Here is a 26,026-nt window from a genome sequence, read left to right on the forward strand (position 1 = left end):
CATTGACCCAGGTTCTGGTACGGTTGCACAGGGCTTTGTTATTCGGGCTGGCCGAGGCTTGGTCGGAGCCAAACATCCCATCTTCCCCTGGTGGGTAGATGCAGGAAAGGGATGGAGTTTCATCGTAAAGACAACGATTCATTTAGTGGTTTTCCACGTGTCGTGAGAAAAGGGTTAAAACCGCCTCAAAAACCGATGCTGGGGCAGATGCCTTTTTGGGAGAGGAAATTGTTAAGGTAAACCACACACACGCACACACACACATGCACACCTTCAGCCTCTCGAAATAGTTGGGATAAGAATCTGCTCAGGTTTGAAGTCTTCCGCCCCGGGGCGCATGAGATCAACGCCTAAATGTAGGCAACGGGAGGCTTTAATCGAGATGAAAAATTCATCGACTTCTCACACCGGCGGTAAGCAATCGGCAGCAGGCCGTGATGGTAGGCCTATTTTCTTGGTAGGCAAGCACGGTTTAAGGATCAGTTCCGTTGAACCCTTTTGTTGCCTATTGGCCGTATGGGATCGTTATCTTTCGTGTATTTTAAAATCAAAGCAAAGTATCTGCTGATGAATGGAACACGAACCGCTGCTCTTCCTACTAAATTGTAAAGCTCGATTCTTGTACGGTAAACATTCATTACAGATCGTTTTGTTCGCTCCAATACAATGGAATCAATAGCCGATTTCGGGGAAAAACGAACCCAAGGGAAAATTATATTAAAGTGGATTGCTCTGCACTGTCGTTCTCGTGCTGCTTCCTTTGTATTGTAGAAGGAAACGATGGAAAACATTGAAAATAAAGTTTTCCTTTTTATACCACAAAACACACTCACACACAGAAGCAACTCCACAAGCAGGACTCGCTTCACTCTACTCGCTACTTAAACTAACTATCATCATCATCAACATCAACGACATTAGAACCGTTCATGATCGTTTCGAGCTTGGTTGATCACTAAGCACGGAAGAGCCGGAACAGCAGCAACCGCTTGTTGTGTGTGTGTGTGTTTGTGTGCTGTACACCGGAAACCGAAAGGAGGAAGAAAACTATCTCTACGTTGAAATGGTTAGAAACACACACAGACACAGTGCCCGAGTGCGTGCATGCACACATGAGATCGACACAGTCGGTCTCGCCGTGGGATGGACGGAACGTGCGACGTGGGCAAAGTAATTTCGAAGAAAAACTTCTCCTTTCAGTTCCGCAGTTTCGCAACAAGCCAAGCCCAAGCGGGGTAGAGGGAGTGGGAAGGTTGTCACTTTTCATCAGTGCAGTTTGTTACGGAAGGAAAATTATCTTGCAAGCAAGCTGTTCCCATCCGCTGCCGCCAGGTCCACGCCAACTCCACTCCAACTGTCGGTCGTGCTCATTTGGAAAAACGATGAACCCAGGAAAGTGCATCCAGCAGGACTACTGGTGCCACACACACACAACCGCACCATAGCACTGAGCATAAAAAACACACACACTCACCACACACTTCCTTGCAGCCTTCTTCAGCAAACCGCTCGAAAAAAAACTCCTCCTCCTCCCCATTCTTTAACGGGAATTCGTTGCAGCGTAATAAGTGCAGGGAAAGGCGAGGAAAGGCGTGTGGGTTGAAACGAATCATGGTTTTGCATGCAAAAACCCCTGGTGCTTTGCTGCAGGCGCCTCATACAAGGGGAAATGTGTGAAAGTTTTCCCTCTTATTGTTGCAAGCTGAAAGGCAGCATGAGTGTGTGTGTGTGTGTGTGTGTGTGTGTGTGTGTGTGTGTGTGTGTGTGTGTGTGTGTGTGTGTGTGACCAAAGGGAAAGTGCCATAGAAATCAGTAGTTTTCCTCCACTCTAACCACTCACCCTCATCATCGTCATCATCATCACCACCGTCGTCGTGGTTGTCGTTGTCGCTGTCGCCGTCGTCAACCGGCTCTCGAGGGACGGAAGCAATTTTCCACGCTTTACCCTTGCATACACGCGACCAAAATCGGTCACGGCGCTCGGTGGCATATAAAGAGTGCCACCTCACGCCTTGTACCCACCGCCTCGAAAAACACGGAGCCCGGTGGGTAAAAGCTGCCCGGGGAAACTTTTCGTGAAAAGGAACTGGAGTGAAGGGCAAAGTATGCAAATTGCTTCGGAAACGTGACATCGACTAGTGTATGACTCATATGAGATTTGGGGTAGGGTGGCAACGGAAGGGAAGGTTAAGTTTGGCACATCGACTACGGCGTCCAAGGTTTGCCGTCGGTGCAAGCTACAGTTTAGTTGGCGGGTTTTTTTCCCATCTTCTGGTACCCAATTTTCCTTGTATCACCTTTTTTTTTTCTTCGTGTCCTCCTTTTCTTCCACTAATTCATGTATCAACACTGGAAAATCGATCCGGTGCCACTATCGTTTGGTTGACGATGAAGATAATTTGCTTTCGGCACTCTGGGAAGGGGAGAAATTGCAATAAGCTCGCCAGTAAAAGCAAAAAAACAGCCCCGGGCGAGGAAGGAAAACCTATCCCGCGGGGCAAGATTACAGCAAACTTTCAGCGATGGCAAGCGACCATGAGTTATGATGGGTTGTTTTAAAATTAACCGATGGAACCACTTAGTGCGAGCAACGGGAAGCAAATCAGGGAGAAAAAATCGTTCATTTTCATCCGTGCCAAAGAAAACGGAAACTTGCATCCATCTCGCACGGTGGTGCTTGGCTTTAGGGAAAGAGATTTTCCCACCGCTCTGCTGGGGATTGGGAAATTTTTAATCCAATCTATGAAGTGCGGTAGTTGAATTACTCCTTCCCATCGTGAGCGGGCCAACTTTTTCCCACCTTCACGCGTAAGCTTGCCTGCCAGCTTTCACGAACAGGGAATAAATCTGGGTGCCATTAAAAGCATTGCAATACATTTTTATAGCAGCTGTTTGGGAGGGTAATCGGCACGCTAGCTCGCCTTTGGAGGGCCGATTTGTTTGCTCGTTTTAGGCACAATTCAATTTAAAACCTATTCCAAGGCGAAACCCCCACAGCCGGGGAAGCCAAATGTGATTGAAATTATGTGAGTGTGTGTGTGTGCGGAGGGCAAATATTCAATCCATCGGCACGAACGGCATTTTCATCCGGATAATAATCAAGCGTGTCAATGTGACGGGCGAGTTCGTTGGCGCTCGCTTGTTTCTCCAACCAATGGGGCACGGGGGCTTTCCCTGTGCTCACTGTACACACATACACGCGTTATCGCAGGCCATAACCATTTTCTCCGAAACTTCGAAATGGCCCTTCCATCGCACTCCATTGCATCGCCAGACCAGAAGTAACGATCGTACGTGAAAAATAATGCTAATAAAATGTGTTTCACCTCTCAAAAATGAAGCCTCGAGCCAGGTGCGTGTGTGTGTGGTTCCAACCGGGGTAGCCAGAGTTATTATGCTGTCCCACTTCCCACCACCCCAAACATGCCCCCCTGTTTTTGATAAACAACAAAAAAAGCGGGAAAAAAGAGTGAAAGAAAACCAAACCGGTTTGCGTTGCGGTGCAAGGTGAAAGCTTTCCCCCCCGGGAGCGAAAAATAAAAGCCTTTCGACGGCTCTCGCTCCGTGCGTGAGAGAGTGAAAGAGAGAGAGAGAGAGAGAGAGAGAGCGAGGCAGTAGAAGAAACACACTTGCCCGATAACCGGTGGTTAGGCGGAGAACCGGCCAAGACCTTTTAGCTTCGCTGGCGAATGATGTAGACACGTACGGTGTAACCTGCCATTCATCAAATTAAGCAACCCTTAAGTGCCAACCCGAGAGGGGTTGGAGGGGGCGGTTGGTGGTGATTCAGTTCTCGGTCGAGGTCCACCACTGTTCCCGGCATCCGGTGGATTACCCGTTGACGTTCGTTAGACCACCGTTTTTGCGAGTTCTCGCAGGAAAATCGTCCTAAGATACACTCCCGAGCAGTCGAGACTGTAAGGACCGCATAGTGGTAGGGATGGAAGTTTACTGGGGAGGGTGAACAAGTTGTACATGGTTTGAAAAGGAAAACTAACACACCCACTCACCGGGCCAGATGAATAGATGAAGCGTTTCGTCACCCACCGCCAGCAGCCGAGCGTCTCCGCACAAACGGCTGTCAGACGGAATGTTGCAAAAATGGTTTCGTAATGGTTTTGCTACTCTTTCTCGTTCTCTCTCTCTCACCTGCTACGGGTGCTTTTGTTCTTATGATTACGTTCGTCCAGGTGGCACTGGTACGCGCATGCTTTTATTCTCTCTCCTCCCCCCTGTCCCCGCCAGCGCTCTAAGTGGGTGAGTGTGTTGCGAACTTTTTTTATTATTGTTTTCCATCAAAGATAACCCTAATGTAAGGGAAGGATTAAATAAGCGCTCCGGCCGTACAGCTGCTGCTTACCCTCTGACCTTTCAACGCGCACTGTCCTTCATCTTTTTTTTTTTTTATTCATTTCCCACAAACGACAGGAAATGCAACCCTTTTTTTTCTCGCCCGCAAGTACAGAGCAGTTGAGCGGTCTATTGTGAGTGCTTGTTCCTTGTGCTTAACGTCGTCTCGTGTGTAGTGTACATTTGATTTATAATAGTTTTTTTTTTTGGCGTGAAAAGTACATGCGTAGCTGCCTTCCTTCTTGTAGTTTGCTGCTAATTTACCACAAAGAGCAACCGGCATTACAATTCCTGGAAATACGACTCACAGCATCGGGTGGTTTCCTTTATGCACTACATGCTTCGCTGGATGAAATTTTTGTAACTATGCATGCCACTTGTTCCTTCAAACTAGAACAAAAGCTTTCATCTGAAACTTATCACATTAACAGTAGCATGGCGAAACAATTGAAGCTTGTCCAGGTTTACTTAAGCCACCTTGGTTTGGCATAATTAAACAGCTTAACTGCGTTTTTCTCTGTGCAACATTTTTGAGGCTTTGATCATTGACAAATGTCAGTGACATCGCCAAGATCATATTGAAAAAAAGACCAGCAATTTCTTACTTTCTCACCCATTATTGAGCTCCATCAGCACACCACTATCTATTTGCATAGCAACCCTGTATCATGCAGCTCGTATGATGTCCGAGCGTTCCAGCATAATTAGACAACCAACTGTGCTACTTCCCTTTGTCCCGCATAAATCTACCCTCTGCACAATCGCTTAGCATAATGCCGCATCGGCGTAAACCTTCCACCCTGCCAGCGGTGGTACAAACGAGTGAAAAGGATGGAGCTCATCGGCATTATCGATCTGTGGGAAAAACTTCGTCCTTCCTTAAATCCCCTCCCCGACACAACCAGCTGGCTAGATACAGGGTTTCCCACGATTTATTGGTCGGTTCCCATCAATTTTTGGTGGGTTCCCATATTTTGTTGATGCGTTCCCACGATTTTTTGGTCGTTTCCCAGAATTTTTTGGTCCAATTGTATTGATATCCAATCGGAAAATGCCAATAAATTATGGGAACGAACCAAAAATCTATGGGATACGACCAAAAAATCGTGGGAACGCACCAAAAAATCATGGGAACTGACCAATAAATCGTGGGAAACCCTGTATAACTGGCTGTTGCGAGTGCGACCGGCACAAGCAGAAGAAGAAAAAACACCAAAAAACAAAGCGTACCACACAGAGCAACACCTTTTCGGCCACCGGGTTGCGGCAAACATCATTGGCGAAACCATCATTAGGAACATCGCGCCAAGCATCAGCATAGGCGCGGCAGCATGATTTTTCCTGTCTCTCTGACCCACTGGCAGCTTTAATTCTCGCCGTCAGAGCCCCGTTCGCGTGTGGTGGGATGAAGTTAATGAACTTCTAACCTGATTCTGTTTAATCAGCTAGCGAGGGGCGCGTGGGCAAAGGCTGGGGGTTTAATTAAAAATATCTTTCACAGCTCCCTCCCCGAGACCTGTGCCATCCCGTTGTGTAGGAGGATGATTTAAAACGACTGACTGTAGCGTCCAATCCAGCTTCGAAAGTTTCTTGTGAGCCGTTAGTGACGATTAAATTTTCACCCAAAACAATCGTTATGTAAATAAAGCAAATTTAATCACTTCCAAAAACAAGACCACTCAATACTGTCGCACCCCTTTCCAGCCCGAGTCTACATGTGCGGGCCAGTAAATCAACGATTAAATCCACTCTCATCAATTACACCCTGCCCTGGTGCACGGAAATGTGTTGGGCATATTTTACACGATTGAGAAATGACCCCCATTACGGCCGATTAGGCCTTCCATTGCTTACAATTATTCAATTTTTTCTCGTACGCTAAGGTAACCGAAATACTTCGCTTCATCATGCAACTGGCCGCGTGTTACGGCCTGGTTCCTGGTGCTTGCCTGGTGAAAGGTTTCAGCGAGCCTAGGCGGTGAGAGCGCCTAGCAGCAACACCGCCTTCATTTGTGCTTGATTTGGGTGATTTTGCTCGATTCGTGGCCTTTCCAGTAATCATCTCCAATCATCTCGTTAGGAGGCCTATATTATGGGCGAGCCGGTTTTTGTGACCTTTCCGAAAATGAGACAATGACGAATGGAGTCTTTTACGTGAAGTATTGTGCTGTTAACACATTGTTCAGAAATGCTGCATGAATTCAACATTAAAGCCAAGCTTTAAAACCTTCCAGTGCCTGTCAAGTGTAGCTGAACAGTCCAGCGCGAGGTTTTGATGATTCACACCTCCCTAACCACATGCTAGATGAGCTACGCCGGGGATGGGATTAAAATTTAATTGTTAAATTGTCTCTTAAATTCTGCCATCCCCCATGTCTCCCTATAGCTCCCTCATTGGCTTGGCATTCGCTAACTGTCCTGTCACCGATCTTAATGACGTTAATTTCAAACGGAGGCGTGTCTGTCGGATCGCAACCCCTGGGCGGGAGAGATGCGCGTCACGTTACGCGTGATGGAAGCGGACCGGATGGAAACCGCGATGGTAAGCGAGGATAGCAAGGGAACCTCGCTGCCTTGAAGGATATCAAAAATCTAAATTTGATTAATGAACGGTTTCGGCAAAGTGGCGTAAGCCGATCCCAGCCAGCCGAGGCCGACTGTTTAGCATAATCAAATTTATAGCTTCCGATAGCTTTAATCTAACCTTTGCGCGGGAGACCGTGGTTTTGGCGCAAGAAAACCACTGACTCAACACTCCGCAGCGGCGTCGTCGTCGCGGGTGGAAATGTCAGCAGTCTCTTTGTGTACACGCAACGCCACACAAAAGGGGAACGCCGATACTGCCGGGTCAAACCGGTGGTTTTTGCGTTGACGCGGCGAACGGCGAATGTCAGTTAATTTCCTCCGTTTTGCGCTAGCAGGCGCCTGCTAGCTGATGATTCCCCGCGTACATTGCATATATTTAGGCGCGTTCGTTTGCGCTTGCCAAAGGAGCATTGAGCAAAATGGTCCGTTTCGGGGGCTAAATGGTACGGAAGAATGTGCCCTGTGTAACGTTCACGAACGGTGTGCTTTTACCCATTGGAAAAGTTGTAAAAAAATATCAAAAATGAGAGAGCAACAAAAAAAAACGAGCAGGAAAAGCTGGCCAGGAAATACCGTTCCTGGTTGCACTTTGCCTTTCACTGCGAGATGAATAGCAATTTTGCACGAGCCATTGCGTTTTCTTCTCTCCTTTTACCGGGTTGCTTGGACTGTTTGTGCTCGGGGAAAATCCTAATCCTGCTCGCGGCTATTACACACACACACAGCTTCACACATAAACACACACACACACAGCACAGCTTCCATCCGTTTGTGCAAGGTCGGTGTAAACGTAAACGTGCACCGTATGTCTTCTTTTCTGGCCGCTGGGCCAGAACATCCAGCGGCAGAATGTTGGTCGGACAGACTAACCGCACAAACGTACAACGTGCGTGTGTGTGTGTGTGTGTGTGTGTGTGTGTGTGTGTGTGTGTGTGTGTGTGTGTGTGTGTGTGTGTGTGTGTGTGTGTGTGTGTGTGTGTGTGTGTGTGTGTGTGTGTGTGTGTGTGTGGGTGTGTGTGTGTGTGTGTGTCCTGCCCTACCTCACGTGCAGTCGCGTGCATTTGGACGTTTGGAGGTTACTAGCGCTCTGCTTCCCTCAGCATCCGCTTTCGCAGTACACCGTGGGAATATAAATCGTTTTGCGTTCCCAGCTTTTCCGTTTTCCGTCCGAGATCAGAACGTTGTTTTTTTGTTGCTCCTATTTATAGGCAACGGAAAGCATCTCAACGGCCGTTGGTAGAATTTTGTTTTTTTATCTCTCCCTCTTTCAACCCAAAAATTTCCCGGAACCATGGGTCGACCGAAAGACGGCGCTAAAAGACGACACAACAAAAAAACCAAGCAAAACGGCACAAAAAGGACGACAACCAGTCAGCTGCCTTTTGCGGTACGGCGTTGTAGACCGTGCGAACACACGAAGATCACGAACACCGGTCCACACGGGTCCCGGTGGAATTGTCCCGTTGACTTCCGGCCGACGTGTGTATGTGTGTGTGTTTGAGCTCTTTTTCCTCTACTTTCACGTTGTCTATTGATGTTGTTGTTGCTTGGAAGGCTGTGGAAAGCCATCTTTCCTTCTTTTTTTTTACTCGCCGGGTTTCCTTTTCCCAAAAACCAACGTTTTCGGGCAGAGCTGGACGCGCTATCACACTCTCTCTCTCTTTCTGTCGCTCTTCTTCCAGCGTTTGGTGATCGTAAGTTGTTGCTCGATTTTTCTACTGCCCCACCACCACCAAATTTGCCCCAAAAACCGTCCGCGGTGCCGTGCGGTGGTAGTGAAATAAACCTGTCAATGAACGTGTGTGCGAGACGGTGGCGGTGGTCCGGACGTTCGCCCGGGAGAGAAATTGGTTTAATTTTATCTGCACCCTCGAAGGGATCGTTTGCCAGAAACGGTTTGCCCCACACCGAAGCGGGGCTACCACGGAAGGGGGGGCTACTTATAAGTACGGGCTACAGGTTTGTATCTCTTCCACTGTGTGCTGTGCGGCTTATGTGCTCTGGTCGATGCTTATAATCCTGCCGAAGCTTTGCTGTCCCGTATCTTTCGCGTGTGTTTTTGTTGCTCGTACAAGCGCGCGAGCGCCTTGTTTAGCTCACCGCTCGAGAGCCACTCGTGAAATAATGGTACCACGAGTTGGTTGTTTTCTGTTTTTTTTTATGTTTGCTCCTCTCTCTCCGAAGGTTGCCTAGAGCTAGCCGACCAACCACGGGAAAAAAAACGACGTGTTTAACTCAAAAAAAGAGAACGTGTTTATAAGCGGAAGCAGATTTGCCAATCATTTGCTTGCAGGGCTGCTGGCTACGGATTACCGCACGGCAAGGGAAGTATCTGTTTGATCTGTATCGCTTTTCGCCGCGGTCGGTGGGTGACGAGTGTTTTGAGCGAGTAGAATGCAGAACAGAAAAGAAAAGTGTATCCTTGGTTTTGTATCATGCGCACGATTTCCCTGTTTTGTTTGCTCCGGCCAACAAGAACACCGTCGTAATTGAATAAGCCGCGATAAGAGGCACCAATTTACAAGGCTGGAAGGTTCGGCACAATTTGCGTACTCCCAATCCGCTACATCGATGAAGAAGGTTCCCATGTAGAACAGATGCCTTGTTTAAGTCGTGCAATGTGTTGGTTAGAGTCCCCTTCAGCAACTTCACCCACCAGTAATGGATAATTCGCCAAATTAATCTCCAGCACACGCCTCCGTTCGCACGGCATGTCAACCACACAATGGAGCTTCTTTAAAGTTTTGCACATTATTCTTCAATGGCATCTACCTGCGCATGTTTATGCTTCAAAAATCGCCCACAGCAAAGGTACCATTCTATCTCATTACTGATAACCGGTTTTTTGCACGCAAAGTTTTCCCATTCCCCATTCTTCTCCACCTTTTTTGGCCCCAAACAAAAGCGCCCCGCAAAGCCCTGGTCAACGGTACTGCTGTAGCATATAACGGCCAAAGAAAGAAAAAAAAGCAAAGCAAATCATCCAACACTAGTAAAAACAACAAGAAACCCCTCCCTTCTCCTGGCAGCGGCAGATATACACTTGCAAAACAGCTTTCAGGCAAGCGCTTTTCCCCCACGTCACCTGCGGACTTGGCGAGCAAGCTTTGCGATGCTCAAAAATCGACCGTGCAAAGCGTCTAAACATCAACGGTCGGTAAAAGTCTGCATAAAAGTCAAACTTTCTAGGCGAGCCGCAATCTGCTCCGCGAAAAACCCATCATCAATCTGGGCTGGGCAAAGGCGTGCGACGGGGAGGGGGGGGGGGATGAAGGGATTCGAGTGGAGGTTGGGTGGGCACTCTGGCCTTTATTACTTCACCTGAACCGTGCACAAGACAAGACGATGAAACACCTTCGCTGGCACGGCGAAAAAGTTCGCCACCGATAAGCGCCCGGCCCTGGGTCTGGACGGGCGCTTTGGTAGGCAGGCAGCTTTATCTTTCTAGTATGTGAAAATTGGGTGACACGTGGAATGGATTAGGCTACCGGAGGTTCCGCCGAGTGGGTGAATGAGAGTGAAGCAGAAGGGATGCGGAAGGATAGTAACATAAATCAGCGTACGGTGCATGTAGCGGTAGTAACAACACCCGGCACCCTTACACGACAGATAAATCGAGAACGATTTTTCTTCCCCGAACCATACACACCAAAACTTTTCACACCAAAAGTTGAAAAGTGTACAAGTGTTTGTGTTGATTTGTTCGGTGCAAAGTTCGGTGCTGCTGGGGGTGAAAGTTTCGCACAAGAAAAAAAACATACCATTATTCTTAAGCTGCCTGAGTTCCGGTGCCGGCGTAGAGCATAGCTCAAATTGTTGAGCTTTTATCGATGATGGGTGTATGGCTTGGGAAGCTTACGGTTGCGATTGCTGAATCCTTTTGATGCTGCTGCTCTAGCTGCTTGTTGCCTTTTTGGCGTTTTTTTTTTTCAACGAAGCAACGAAAGTACACGCAATCTCAGAACAAGGACTTCAAGGACTCCTTTTCTGTTAACGCATACTGAGCATAGCACATTTGAACACGGAAGCACACATTGAAGTGTTTTGCACACCACCACACCGTACCACTGGAAGTTGGTTTTGATGGCACTCAGCACTCGGAATAAATGGAACAATTTTCACTGTCATTATCAACACAGCAATATTCAATTCCTCTACATCATCTACAGCTTTTCTCCACCAATCGCGTGTGTTTGTTGCTGGTTCTCCGTAAGTCTACAGTTTTTTTTTCTTCTTTGAGCTTTCAATTGTTCCTCGATTTGAATGAACGATGTTTTTCCTTGCTGAACTACGTCATCAACCTATTGGTGCACATTTCTCGTGCACCCTGTACTAAAACCTTCTTACACAGGATTCACTTCACTTATTATGTGTGCACAATTGACACACCAAGGAGCGCCAGTATACCTGTTTTATTTGTCGCACCGTCTGGTAGCCAGTTTACACTGCAGATTTCACCTTCAAACACGCACACACACACACACCTAAACACACATTATTCACACACGGTACACAGCCGCTTAGCGGAAAAGCGAAACACGCACGTCCACGGGACACGTCCGATCACCGCACGGCATCGCAGAAAACTGATCCACTGCCCGACGGACCGTCCAAACCGTCCTTTCGTTGTCGTAGTCGCCTGTTCAAACGAGCTTTCCACCCACCAAACAGATGCAGAGAGCGAGCGAGAGAGAGAAAGAAAGTGAGCAGTGGGGAGAGCAAATGTTACCGGGAGAGCATTCCATGTGCGTAAGAGCGTAGCAGGGGCACAGCACAACAGAGCAAATTTCGGCGAAAAACGATGAGAATGTTCCAATTACCTTCTACGCAAAGATTCATGCGACGGAATGAGCGCTCACCAGTTTGTGCCAGGCGTAAAATTGTTCCAAACTCCATCTATTCAGCCAGGCAGCCAGGTGTTGTAGAATTTGTGGCTCTCTGGCAGTGGCACACTCTCATCACTCTTCCCTCTTTTACGCTTTCTCAGTCGCATTACGGAACCCGAAGTCCCGATACGGTGGAGCTACGTTCGGGAAACGTTCGGGCCATGGGACGAACACAGAAAAGATCCTTGACAGCCGAAGCACACCATCGTGTCTGGTATCCGAAAGGGGGTTGAGTGTTTTTGTTGCTGTTGTTTGCTTTCCTTTCGCGGCCGGCACTGTGCGCATGAGCGAAAGCAGAAAGTGCTCGAATTTTGCGGCAGCTGTCAAATTCGAATACGGTTAGTGCTCGGAACCGGTTTGCTGCCCGCTGCTCGATAACGGTCGACTGATGGGCAGGTGGAACAGGTAGCTTACACGCTGTGTGGGTTTTGTTTGCTATTAATCATTATTAACTCGAAGGCAATCGAATGCAATCAGTTGATTCATTTCACTCCTAAAAGGTTCTTAAAACTATTATTTCAGTATGAATGAAATAATCTATTGGAAAACACCTAAATGTATGCAAACTGCACAGCAAGCGTTAATGAGATGTGCAACATTATAATTCTAAGATATTTAAGCATAATAATTGGCATAATAGGCATCAATAATTCGATGTCCTAGCGCAACAATACAAATAATTTTAAAAAAAATAGTAAAAATTTCTACAATTAATAGTACGATATTTAAGTTCAACTCCTACCCATCAACTACTTAAACTAGCCAACAATTCGCTACACACAAACATACAAAAAATCCATTCTGTTAGTTCTCTTTATTCCAGCGTCCGGAGAGTTAGCTTTAATAAAGTCGTCAACCGCACCGAACAACACCACTGAATACAGCTGATAGTCTATGCAAAGCGTGTACCGTATAATCATCATCTCGTAGCATAGAACCACCTAATGCTCGCGCCTCTGGTTCTCTCCCTCTGGTACATACCTTCTCCCCTTTGCTGCAAATATCACCCATCCACAACCCGTCTGACCCTCCGCGAACGGTAGGAGAGGAAAGCAAAAGGATCACTTAGTCGACAGCAGACAAGTCGAAAGTCACCGCTACATTCGCGCCCTTCCCCAAACCCAACAGTTGGGCTCTGTTTTTCACCTCTCCGCATTTTCGCTTGTTCCGTGTTCACCAAACCAACGAGCGCACAACACACGCACATCAGAAGAGAAAGAGAGAGAGAAAAAAACACGCAACCGAAGCTTCATCAATCTATGACACTTTGCAATTCTCACGCACAATTAAGCATCCTCGCCGGGGAAGCATCCCAAAGCCTTCCCCATTTCGACAGTGTGCGTTTGCATACACATTGCCCATTTCCCATGACCCGGAGCGGTGTCATCCTGATTGTGTGTATGTGTGTGTGTGGGGCGAGTTTTTCGCGACCAAAAGCCGTTTCACCATTAGTCAGTTAGTTCCTGAGCGGCGGTGGAAAAGGCCGACAAAGCGTGAAGACACAAAAAGAAAACAACCACAAACTCCCCTTCCCCTGTACCGCTGCAACCAGATCACGTCTCGCTGCCGAAAGCGGTGACGGCGAAGGATTCTCGGGGGGCCACGCCGCGCTACAACAATCTAATCTCACAGTTCAATATTTAATATTCACTGCGCCTGCCGTCGATTCGTTCTTGTTTTGCTTTCATTTTTCTTCTCGCGGTGCGTAGCGTCGTGCCCGTTCGCTTGCTTGCTTGCTGCTACTGCTGCTGCTGCTGCGGGTGAATAACATTGTACGGTTGCACAGAAAACACGTAGTACTTTGAGCAGCACAGCAGACGCAAACCATGGGTTGGCGGGGTGGTCTCCACAAAATGAATGAAGCACGCTTGGCATTGTCGCCCGCTAGCGTGAAAATTTGAAGCATTTATTCGAAGCGCAAAACACGTGGAGGGAAAAAAATCCATCGCAGACACGGTTTTGACATTCTTTTTTAAAATTCTTCCTGCCAAAGGGCTGTCCTTTTGCCTCGACTTTTTTCTCACCCCCTGCACTGGTTCTTTCCCACCGTCAAGCGCACAAAATTATTATGAGTTCCTGTGTGTCTGTGGGAGCGGAAATTGCTCGATTGTGTGCGATGAATGCTGAGCATTGTGGCGTTCCGCAGGGGCGGAACCAATCGCTTAGGCAGGGATCAATACCATCGGTCAAAATTTAACGCCAAATGCTTCAGCCGAACCATTGTAGCGCGTGGCAATCATGATGTTTTGATGGTATTATGCAAACAGAACAACAAGGGAGGGAGAGAAAGACTTAAGACATGAAACGATAGCTGTGACAAAATGAAAGAAGAATTTCTTCCTTTTTTTGTGTGCCATTATTGATCTGGTAAGGATTATCTTCGGTCAGCAGAAATTATTGCATGCGTGTTTGTGCGTAGAGCTTAGCGGATGACACAAATGTGACACGTTCATCCCCGTCCGCCGTTGTCACCGAAAGGGCTGGAGCTATCCCTTCCCTACCCATCAATCAATGGGACAGTAACCATGTAGCCTGCATATTTCATTACAACCTCACAAATCCTCACAAATTTAATAAAAGTAATGATGTTACAAATCCCATTAGTGCTTCCCCTGGTGCTCGCTGCGGACAACATCAGCCATAATAGTGTAGCAGAGGACAAGACTGGATTGGAGAACAGGGCAAAAAAGGCGTAGCTTTCTTTTTCGTTGTTGCTTTCCCAGTTGTTGGATGATGTCCATTGTGCTTGGACCACCGTGTCCAAGCCGGAGTATGCGTGTATTGATTCAAAGATGCAAAGCAGACCGAGCAGTGGTAATGATGGCAATGGCGATAAAACAACAGCCTTCAAACCAAAAGGGACGCGCCAAAAAGGGGAAGCTTCTAAATGTGGTTGCTTTTTTCTTGCCGGCAACGAACGTACAGGACAAATTCTGCTGATGCATGCAAAAACACAGACACACACTCTAAACGCTGGACTGTGTTGTTGCTTGGTTGATACATTTTTTTTGTGGTAGCATGCATGGAATACGAAGGACGAACGCAAGCAGCTTGTCGAATATGTATATAAAACCAATCGCTTGCGAATGCTTCCCACCAGCATCCGGCCAGCCTCCAGCCATTGGATCTCTAACCGAAGGCATATCCAACGTTGAACTGCCTTTAAGCGTGCGCCAGAGCCCTTTGCTCTGCCGTTTAATCCGACCTGCAGGCAGCGTACGGAGCATAGGGTGGTGGCAATGTTCGAATGGAGTTCGTTATGCTGATGCGTTCATAATCGCACGTGATTTGAGGCGTGCGATGTGCGTGATGGATAAAAGGCACAAAACACGAAGGGTAAAAAAGGGGAGCCGAAGAAACGAACGGTGTGAACGAATGAAACTGGTATTGATTCCGTGATTAGGATGTGTTGAACTGTAACTTTGTTGAATGTGGTGCAGCAGTTCTTGTGTTGAAATGCTCAAAATTATAGCAGGAAAAAGGTTTTTTTTATTTATATCGCATAACGATCTTCCATTCGTTTTCAATGTATTTTGTTACTTTTGATTGTTTGGATGAATATAAAATTGCATTCAAGTTTTTTTTTAAAGACTTTTACTGTATTTAACTAAAATTTATTTAATTTAATTTTTTAATTTAAGTATTTAATTTAAAAGTCACTGAAAGCCAAGTTCTTCACTTCATTCGTGGGTACTGGCAGGCCGTGACCGACAGCGGTTGTTGTGCCAAAGAAGAAGAAGAAGACTGTATTTAACTAACGTAACATTATTTCTTGCAAAACAACAGCAAACAGAAACATAAAAGTTCTAAAAGAAGTAAACCTAAAATATAACACATTTTAAGAATAATGTTGATAATCCGTGACACTTTAATAAAATACTAAAATTTTACAATAAATTGTCAAATCAAATAATGAAATAATTAAAACGAAACGAGAATAAAAACGAACAACTGCACAAAGTAATAAAGTAAAGTAATAGGCTAAAATGAGACAAAACAAATCTGTTATGAACCATAAACACCAATTAAATAGAAACAAGTAGCAACAAATACAAAAGTATGGAAAAATTCACATCTCGTGGAATAATTTAAAGTTAATCCTCACATCGAACCTCCCCGCTTTCATCTCGCTCGCCCGTGGAAAGCGACTCATAAAACTAGCGGAACACCAATCCGCAAATATTACTTCCGATCTATTACCTTATATCTGACATGTATAAAACTACCATCACTCCGAAGCTTATCTATGATTCGCTGCACATAAAGAGTTGCTCGAGCTTTCGGTCGAACCGTACCTTACGTACCCGTGCTCATCGCCACAACAAACCGCACGAAACCGCCGCAAATAATTATGGACGGATTATCATTTCCACCGCTGAGTTAAGCCCTCGGTAAGCAGTTCAGCATGCTTGACTAGCGGCTCGTTACCCGGGCACATGGAGGGGCGGCAACCCACTGCCACAAGGCCGCACAACTTATCCCTCACCTTCCATACCCAGTCCATACAGTGCCGGTGGGATTGTAAGGATGGATGTAACGTAGTTAATGAAGAAAGATTTATCGCTTCCTTCTGATTCCACTATCTATTTTCTTTCCTCCAACTGCGCGTATGAGCGCGTTTCGTCTTTACTCGCGCGATGCGGGAACGGAGAGATGGGCAGTTTCTTCTCGCTCTTCTTCTTTTCCTTCGCATTGCCAATTGTTTTCGCTCACAGTAAGCCGTACACACATACACACACACACACACTGAGAGATTGCTCCAGCCAGTGGGGCGGATTCCGGACGCTTTTCTTTCCCGCAGCGCTGCCCCGAGTCAGGGCAAAGTTTTCCAATATCCCCTGTGTTTGGGGAGGTTGGGTTTTTTGTTTGCTATTTTCTAACCAACCGCGGCTGCTGCTGGTTTGTGATTTTCTGACTCCCCTGTTTCCATCGTGCCACGGTTGGCATGTGACACCGGGTGGACCCGGGTGGAATAGTTTCACATCGAACGTGGGGTAGAAGGAGGAAATATATAAATTGACTTTTATTACAATACTTTTGCCAGCGCTCGTCATCCGCGTTTGGCTGTAGGCTTAGTGGATGCTGTTGCTACATCTTCTGGACACGTGCACACACACACACACACATGACATCGACTGCCGTGGATCATTTAGCCGGAAGCGGACTCTAGTTAGCCCGTTGTTTGATGGTCTTTTTTGCATGTTTCTCAGCTACACTGGTCCTATGCTAGTGTGATTTTCATCGTCCTGTTGGTGGTTGAGATTATACAAACGCTATGGTAGGTGCCACGAAAGCCTTAAGAAGAGCGGAAACGTTAATTCAGTGGATGATGGTTTAACTAACACGGAAAAACAAAAAAAAAATCCACAGAAAAGAATGATTTAGTTTGATCACGGTTAGATTTCATATGATCACAGTTAGATTTCGACTGATAGAGGTGTTAAATTTTGTCTGATGACGTATGGAATACTATCGTTGAAGGTGTAAACTATATTTCGTTAGTACGGGTGAAGATAGACCCAGCCAAAATATTTATAAAATGCCTTTTTTTAATGTAAACATTATGCAAGCTTAATTGATGCTTAAACGTATGCGGGAGTTTTTACTAACATGAGCCGAGCTGGAACGAACTGTTCGAAGCGGACTGATTAAAACCCGGCATTTGATCGTCCAGGCGATCATAGATATCCGCAAAGGGATCTGGAAACGTTGGAGTTAAGAGGCCTTACCTTGGGTAGGGGGACATTAGCCTTCATAGCGGATATTGGATTAAATGAAATGAAATGGAATGAAATAAATAAACCCTTGAAATAAGTTGGTTCACGAAGTTTTAGGAAGCGTAACGTCCCATCTTGGCAGTCCGATCGAATCTGATCTGCCACAACCGGAGTTGGTTGTATTTATACCCAAAATAAGTTATGGCTTTCGTGCATTTAGTTTTGCTTGTATTTTTGTCCTAAATAAATATTATTTTAATGGTAACTAATAATAGATTGATTTAGTCTGAGGTGTTTGTCGATGTGTGCCTATGCTGCGGTTTTACTGTGTTGCAAAAGAAGGCTTCAACTATTGCTGCTAAAGAATGGATATTTTCGTCGCTGAACTGAACTGAATATGAACATTTTATAACAATACAGAACTTCTCTAACACAGCCGAAGAATACAGCTGCATAAGCTTTGCACTGCTAATTAGTTGCAACTTGCCAACGACAGTGGCTTGTTTACCAACGCTCGCGAGATTGAAGTGCTTCACGCTCCAGGTGCATTACACAACCTTCCATCGTTATTGTGCTCTGAGCAACGAACGCAAAGAACTCAGTGGAGTGCTACTTATTGCGTAGCTCGTTTATGCTCGTTAATTCATAGTACAGTGTCCTCACTATTTCGCGGTGCACATAATGCACATGTAAGGTTGACTGGTGGTGTATAATTGGACCAATATTCATACCAAATGAGCCCTTATTCTTTTCTAAAAATGTACAAAAATGTATGTATGCACGAGCACACGAGGCTTAATCCAAAGGTGAAGCACACTTCAACCAACGAGAAGAAGGTTATAATTAACAACGTTTTTGAATGAAACGCACATGGCAGTAGTGCACTACGTAGGTAAAAAGTGCTTGACGATTTTAATCAGCATTCGAGCAAGAACTGCTTTGGAATGAGCCGCTTTGAATCATATGTGGAATGGCTTAACAACTAACACAAGGTGGGATTTGCTGAAGCAACTGTGTGCTTGCGTTTGCTACGTTTAGGTATAGAATAAGATTAAAATACGTCTCCAATCAACTCACGTTTTCTCTGCCCTAGATAGTCCATTCCATAATTCGTATTTTTATGGTTGGTTTATTCCTTCCCATGGGCGCTCGTTTTTCTGTTATTTCACCTTTCTAGATTTTATTTGCGTAAATAATCGATCGAGATGAAATACATTAATATTAGATACCGATATATGTTCCATAGCTGCTTCCAACCTTCATAAATAATAACGAACACACGCATAAAACAGTGAGCACAAAAGATCTTCAATTTGGATACCTATCAATGACTCACAAAAAAAGTGAAGATACTATCCAGTGAACAACTCTCTTGGAGCTAACCTTTTCTTGAAAAATATAAGAAATAGATAAAATGCATCATAGACAGTTGTAGAAAGTCAACACATTTAATATGTACCATTTTTAACCAATATTTTTTCCAGTGAAATGTAGTTGATGGTGAATAAAATGCAATTTTCCCTACTAAACTGATAGTTTATAGCATTTATTCTTCAATTGAATGCAAAGTGTTTTCCAGAAAAATGCTGAAACGCCCCAAACTACCTCCATTGGCTGTGCGTCCTCCTTTCAATCTATCACTCAGCCCGATAACAAATAATGCTGAAAAACAGAATCCTCAAACTATTCATGTTTGCAATTTATCGACCATGAACGAAACGCACCCATTGTTAGCAAACACGAATAAGCGTCACCATCAAACTTGTCCCAGTGGATGGCACACGTGCCGGGCTACACGCTCCTCGAGGTAATGATGCACCCCGCCCTGCCCTGTCAACAGCCCTGTGTTCTAGCTGACCATCACACTACGCTTTCAAATTCGCATTCAGAGCATGGGTAGAATTTTAAAATCTCCTCGCCCATCCCTCCACCGTAGGCACGGCTGCTTTGCAAGCGGTCGGCAGGGAGGGCAACGGGGCGCAGAGATGAACGGGGATGTGCGAGCCAGAAAAACGGAAACTTCTCTAACCTCATTCGAGGCTAACTTTTTCTTGCGTCCAGGCTAACGATTCGGCTGCTTAAAAACCGATGACGGAGTGAATCCAAAACCCGCAATCCGATTCAATGTGGCAGCCCAACATAACGGTCACCATGTTGCCGTGTTCGTCGCATTCCTCCACTCTCCATGCGAAGCAGCAGAAGAGTTCCGATGTCGTTGTCACGTTTTCAAATCAAATCAAGCGAAGTGGACTCAGTAAAATCAGGCTGCTTGCATGCTTACGGTGCCGCTGCTCATCGTTCATCCAGCGTTCGATCGTTTCCTCCGGGGGGAGTGGGCTGAATGTTCCTGTCAAAAACAGATCTGTGGCAAAATGCATACTCACATACACACACACACACACTTCGCAGCGACACACACACATACACACACACTGGAGATGGCATAAAGTCTTCACACACTGTGCGATCGATGCCTGTGGGGGTCTGATAAAGTTGACATGGAGTGGGGGTTTTTATCCATTCTCACTGTCTGTTCTCGTGTCGTGCGAATAGATGGATGGATCATTGCAGAGAAAATTATTTGCAATTTTTATACATCTTTAAGGTAAATCCTTATTTATAGTGTGTTAATATTTCATAGCGACATGTTGAATTTCGTTCGTCTCACAAACCTTCCTTATTAGCTTACCATTGTTAATTATGTGGCGTTACCTTCAGTTTTTTTTTTATTTCTCCAGTTCATCTATTTCGTAATCTAGAAGTGAAATGAATTTAAGTTCCGAGGCCTCAAGCAGAAACAATTGACACGAGCAGTGTAAAACATGTGCGCAATATACACTACCAGGCGTCTCCATTGACAATTCGCAGACGTTATTGAATCCGAGTTCTACATGACTTCGCCAAACTACTGAACTAATTCCATGGCACACTACCACTAAATAATCACAGCATCATCCATTTTAGCATGAATTAATTTCGATCTGTCATTTGGCAGGAAAGAATGAACTTGACTCGTTTGTTTTGCATTTGTTATCACTCAATTTATTTTATTGAAATAAGTGCTGTTCCATATGTTTTCATTTTTCTTATTTTTTCATTTCATTTAAACAGATATAAAATTAAATATGGAGCAAAATCACAAAAGTGAAATGCACAGGCACGATGTCATTTATTATTTCCCGCTTTATTCTTTCTCTGCCATTTTAAATCCTTACGATCAACGTTTAGACAACATAACTTTTGGTTATTTAAACCAATATTTTTTTTATTTACCTCTTGAGACATCGCAATAGTATCTTGTCGCTTTGCAAGACATATCTGCCCTATTTCAGCACGATCGCCACTCAACTGTTAATGATGGAGACGCCTGGTCATTTACTCGGTTACGATTTAAAACGAGCACAAATAAATGTATTTCCACTAAACAGACAGGCCATACTTTCACAGCGATTGAGAGAAGACTCAAACTGTGATCAAACTGCAAGCATAATTGAAGCCAGCTTTTCATTCCACCAGCGACCTGTGCTTGTGACACCCGATCGTTTGTTCGTTAGTTGGGAACAGGCACAAACAACTACCATCCGTACTGTATAAACTTCTACCCCGCCTCAGCTGGCTTTTCTTTGCCTTTGCAGTGAAAAATAACCATCCTCTCTGCAGGCAGCACCATTCCATTCGGGACCCACGCAGACAAAACTTGCTTAAACTTCAACCACCTGCAAGGAAACCAGGAACAACAACCAAAAAAAAAAAGCCAAACGCGACAGATTAATGGTTACGGCAGGGTAAAGTTGGCCCAAGACTGATTTCCGCTGTCAGCCGAGGCAGATTAAATTTCGGAAAGTAATTTCACCCCTGCTTGGCTACTCCCTCCCCCTTCCCTCCACTCCACTCAAGCTGTGTGTAGGTGTTTTGTGTTGGCGCGTGGGTGGTCTCGGTACTATCGTTGATTTCGATAGACACTGCGGTACGTTGCCTTTCGTTGCGCATTGTTTTTGGAAGATGTTTTCGAACCCATGATAAGCACGATCTTTCGCGCCTCTAGCATCCCACACACACACACATACAAACAATACTAAACCGACAGCCAAACATGGGGAGGATTAAAGCAAACGGAGCAGGAGAAGCAACGACCAACAAAGGGGAGAAGGTTTAGGGCGATGATTTTTCACCGGAACTTCCGCCGATTCCACAGACACTGCTCGCGGCACTAAATTAATGAAACGAAATTGAGAACACAGAAAAACTTAATCGTACAATCGCTTGCCTCCTCCGTCTCTTTCCTGCCCGTATCGCGGCTTGTGGCGCGTGAAGATAAGAAAATCGAAACACAAACGAATTGATGAATTTTCATCCCCGCGCAGGGTAAGAGACGTAAGACTGCAGGGGGAGGAGGGTAAGAAATCGCACCAAAAGAAAAACATCCCCCAGGAGACTATCGCTTATTGTTTGCGTATTGTGAATCATCGGGCAACCTTATCCATCCGGCTGGCGGTGCGCGGCTCTGGTGCAAGGTGGAAGTGGAGATATTTCATCGTTCGACGGCATCACCACCACCACTCCTCCTCCTCTCGCACCTTCCTGTGGTTCGCGAGACTTGGAATCCGATTTCGTAATCCATTCCCAGGGGCTGTTTTCGCGTGAGCCGTAGAAGCAGCTGTCTTGCCACGCCGGTGCGAGGCGCGCTTGCTGGACGAAATTTTCAGTACCGGGCCAGTGATCTTTTATAATAATCACTACTAAGCTCGCTTTTGGTCGCACGGACAGTCTGGAGATGCTCCTACCCTCTCCCCAAAAACAACAGCAGCAGCAACAACAACAACAAAATCGCGCTCTTAATCTCTTAATACCAGACGACGAGATGTTATCGTTACGCTCCATTTCACTGTGCGCTGCTACGGCCGGCTGGGCTTGCTCGACTCGTGCCATCTCGTTGCTTTCGTACCCCGGCCCTGACCGTCCCGCAGCATAGAGAGGTGCACAATTATGTTGGCATGGTGCGGTGGAGAGCTTTTCGAGAACTTAATTTTGGTCGTTGGCCGGTTGGTAGGTTTCGGACCGACGTGGTCCACCGGAGCTGCGGGACTCAGCTCCTCCATTCCCCGGTGTGAGTGTGAGTGGTTTGACGAGAAATTTAATTTTCTCATCACGATTATTCGTGCTGCAAACAACCGTTTCGTGTGTTTTATATGATGCTTTATGGATGATGTAGTTGTTCTAGGTAATAGAGTTATTGCTCTAAATGCTAACAACGCTCGTTTCGGCGATGAGCAGTGCATTCAAATGCTTTGGTCCGTCATGGTCGGATAAGGTTTATTGTAAAATGTTTTTTTGTACAACTCATAACTTATGACACTACCTTAATTTCATCAAATCATTTTTTGCTGGTTTTGAGTAGTATCTGGTAAATTATTAAGGTATAAGACCCATTTAGGGTTACAATACCAATATGCTATACCTTTTTGATAATTCTTTTATAAAAATCAGCTCAAAAAAGACAAACGTTTGTATCCTTATTTTAGAACCATGTGTAATCAATCTTTTATTCATTTAAATTTCCCCAAAAAGTAACATTCTGAACTACAAACATCATTCCCTTCTGTCAAAAAACGCATGTCGCAAGTGCCGGTATGCAACCAACCACAGCAAATACAGCATACAACCGAACAAAAAACCAGCTCCAACAGATATGGGCAATGTCCAAAGGCAAAAGTTTTTCTGCATTCTCTCTCTCTCTTTCTCTCTCTCGCTCCTGTTTCAAATCCTTTTTTTCCTTATTTTGTTCGTCCAGTTTCCAAACAAAAGCCCAATGATAATGATGACAACGTTGATGATGATGCTACCCAGTGTGTACCCTATGCCATCGCAGCCGCAACAGCATAGCCAATGAGTTGGAAGAAAAGTTTCAACTTACCGGACACAACCCCCCCCCCCCCCCTCCTGCAAAACCCTTCTCCAGCCATTTGGAGGTACCACCGGACAGTATAATCCATTGTTCATTTGCTGAAATTGGCCGGAACAAAGCAACGCTTCTATCGTTCCGTCCACTGCTGTTGCTGCTGCTGCTGTTGCTGCCACCGGCATCCAACTAAATAAAATCCCTTGGCAGTTGCTCACCATCATCATCGTGAACAGGGCACCGCACACCTCACGGTTCCATCGTGCACACTGCTGTTGGCTGCGAATACAATAGGCCTCGGTGGATTGGAGCCTGACGATGGTACGCACACGGTTCGCTGATCCACCGTTAGCGCCCGTGCTCGTCGAAGACTAACGATTCTGAATGCTAATAATGGATCGTCTACCGATCACATTTTCACCCTGTCTTTCGCTTTTTTTCGCTCTCTCTCTCTCTCTTTCTCTATCGTGAAGGAGAAAATGAGAGTGCAGGAGGGAGCAGTAGCACGCACAATTCCAACCGAACCATTAGACACAAAGTAGTCTCATCATTGGATATGCGGTTTGTGTAAGATGCTCTTTTTTCTTTCTCCCGTGTGCATCATGCCTTGTATCGCTTTGTTCTGGTGGGGTTTTTTTTTTTTCGCCGTCCTGCTCCCGCTGACTGCCTCGTCGATGATGCTTATGCTGGTAACGAGTCTCGCAACAACCAAACGACGATGTTTGCCCCTGTCACTGCTGCCATCTGATGGTTGGTCTAATTCAAAATTCAATTTGAATAATGCCGCCGATAGTTTGCACCGGATGAGCTTCCCTTTGCCCTCGCAAAACTTTGCATTCGCCAATGAGCACGAGGAAGAAATGATCAATTTTGGGAAGCGTAATGAGAATACAGCAAAAAACTGCGTCGCATAATGCGGAAAAAAGAAACAGACAAGGGGGGGGGGAATAAAAAAAATGTACAAGGAAGGGACAACTTTTTAACAACTTTAGCAAAGATTCTGGTAAGCGTATCCGTAAAGCGAACGGAACGGAATGTGTGGAATCAGTTGTTTCATTTCCTCGAGTTACTGTTTACTTGGCTTACAATACTGATCGTTATTGCTAATCGAATGTTTCAAGATGGTAGAGAAGGATCAGTAATATCAGGGATCAGGAACAAGATACACAGTAATGCATCCGATGCACTAAAGTTAACCACTTTTGTTGCTATAATTGTAAAGTCGTTATGGAATACATAATAAAAGTTCATCATATTGCGGATGGAGCATTTCCATTAGTAATGGGTAAAGTTGGCATGAATCCAGAGTAGACTTTAACGGAATGAATCCAGAGTCGGACCTATCATCCGGAGATGGTTCATACATTTTCAAAGTCAGGGTAGTCCAAAGACGCCCGGAGTCTTCCAGGGTCGAAGTTGGAGTTATCCGGTTGATTGGAGTTGTCCGGAGTCGGAGTCATCTGGAATCGAGTTAGTCGGAGTTAGAGTAAGCCAAAATCGGGGTTAGAGCCGGCCGGGGTCGGTTGAGTGTCGGAACCAGAGACGATCGTAGCAACGATGCTTTAGCAAAGGATTACTGTCGAAACTAGTGTTGGGAATTTCGTTAAAAAAAGGAACGGAACGGAACTAGTTCATTTTTCAAAAAGAACGGAACGTGAACCTGGGGTGCAAAAGAACCGGCCCAGAGCTTAGAAGCCAAACTGTCATCCGGGGGGGGGGGGATTGTTACTTGAGACAGGATGTGAAAAGGCGTTTCTTAAATCATCATGCTGAAATCAACAATGCAGATGGGTTCAACCTATGTCCAGTAACCTGTACCAGCTGTGCTAATATAAAGCATGCATTTATTATCTAGCATTTTTTAAACTTTTTAGATGCGACGACCATTTTCGGTCAAAGCCTTCCTGTACCACTAATAGGCTTGGCTATCAGTAACTTAAATGCCCATAGCAGGATAATCATCCCAGCGTATGGGGGCTCGATCCATTCGAGGCTTTTACCCATGCCGATGTTATTGAGTGGTACGAGTTGACGATTGTATCACGAGATTGACTAATTATTTGAATTTCACTTACTATTTAAAACAAATAGTTTTTTTTCACATAAATCGTTTACAACATCACGGCTATCGTGCGGATTCATAATCACATATTATAATACATCTCTTCCAACCCGTTCTGCCATATGAGTACATATTTAAATTTTATAATAATTATTTGTCTAGTTAAGATAAGCTAAATTATAACAAAAAGTATAATAGATGTTATAAATTGCACCATAATACCAAATGCAACACCATTTTTGGTTTTGCTTATCACGATTTTTATAAACGACGCGACGCGACGAAGTGTAATGAATATTCCTATGAGCATGGGAGAGTGCACAGGCAACACATACTGTGTGCGAGAAAGAGTGAACAAGTATCTTGCATGCAGCAAGCAACAGCCGGACAAAGCCGGTTTTTTCAAAGAACGGAACGCACGAACGATAGCACCTTGCTAACAATATTGAAGCGGCAAAGACCGGAACGGAGTGAACGGAAAGAACGAATTGAATGGAACGGAATGAACGGAAAGAACGGAATGAAC

The 26,026-nt window shown here is 45.4% G+C and overlaps 1 protein-coding gene across 1 annotated transcript in view; it reads right to left on the bottom strand.

The window, feature by feature from the left end:
• The window catches only part of LOC121593268 (acid sphingomyelinase-like phosphodiesterase 3a), an 81,356-nt gene extending 69,828 nt beyond the window's left edge, over positions 1 to 11,528 (bottom strand). Inside the window, exon 1 of the mRNA XM_041915489.1 lies at positions 11,344 to 11,528. The gene's annotated coding sequence lies outside the window, so the exon portion shown is untranslated. The remainder of the gene's footprint in view (positions 1 to 11,343) is intronic.
• Between the last annotated feature and the right edge of the window lie 14,498 nt (positions 11,529 to 26,026).

The sequence above is a fragment of the Anopheles merus genome, chromosome 2L (assembly GCF_017562075.2).
Source record: "Anopheles merus strain MAF chromosome 2L, AmerM5.1, whole genome shotgun sequence".
NCBI classification, from domain to species: domain Eukaryota; kingdom Metazoa; phylum Arthropoda; class Insecta; order Diptera; family Culicidae; genus Anopheles; species Anopheles merus.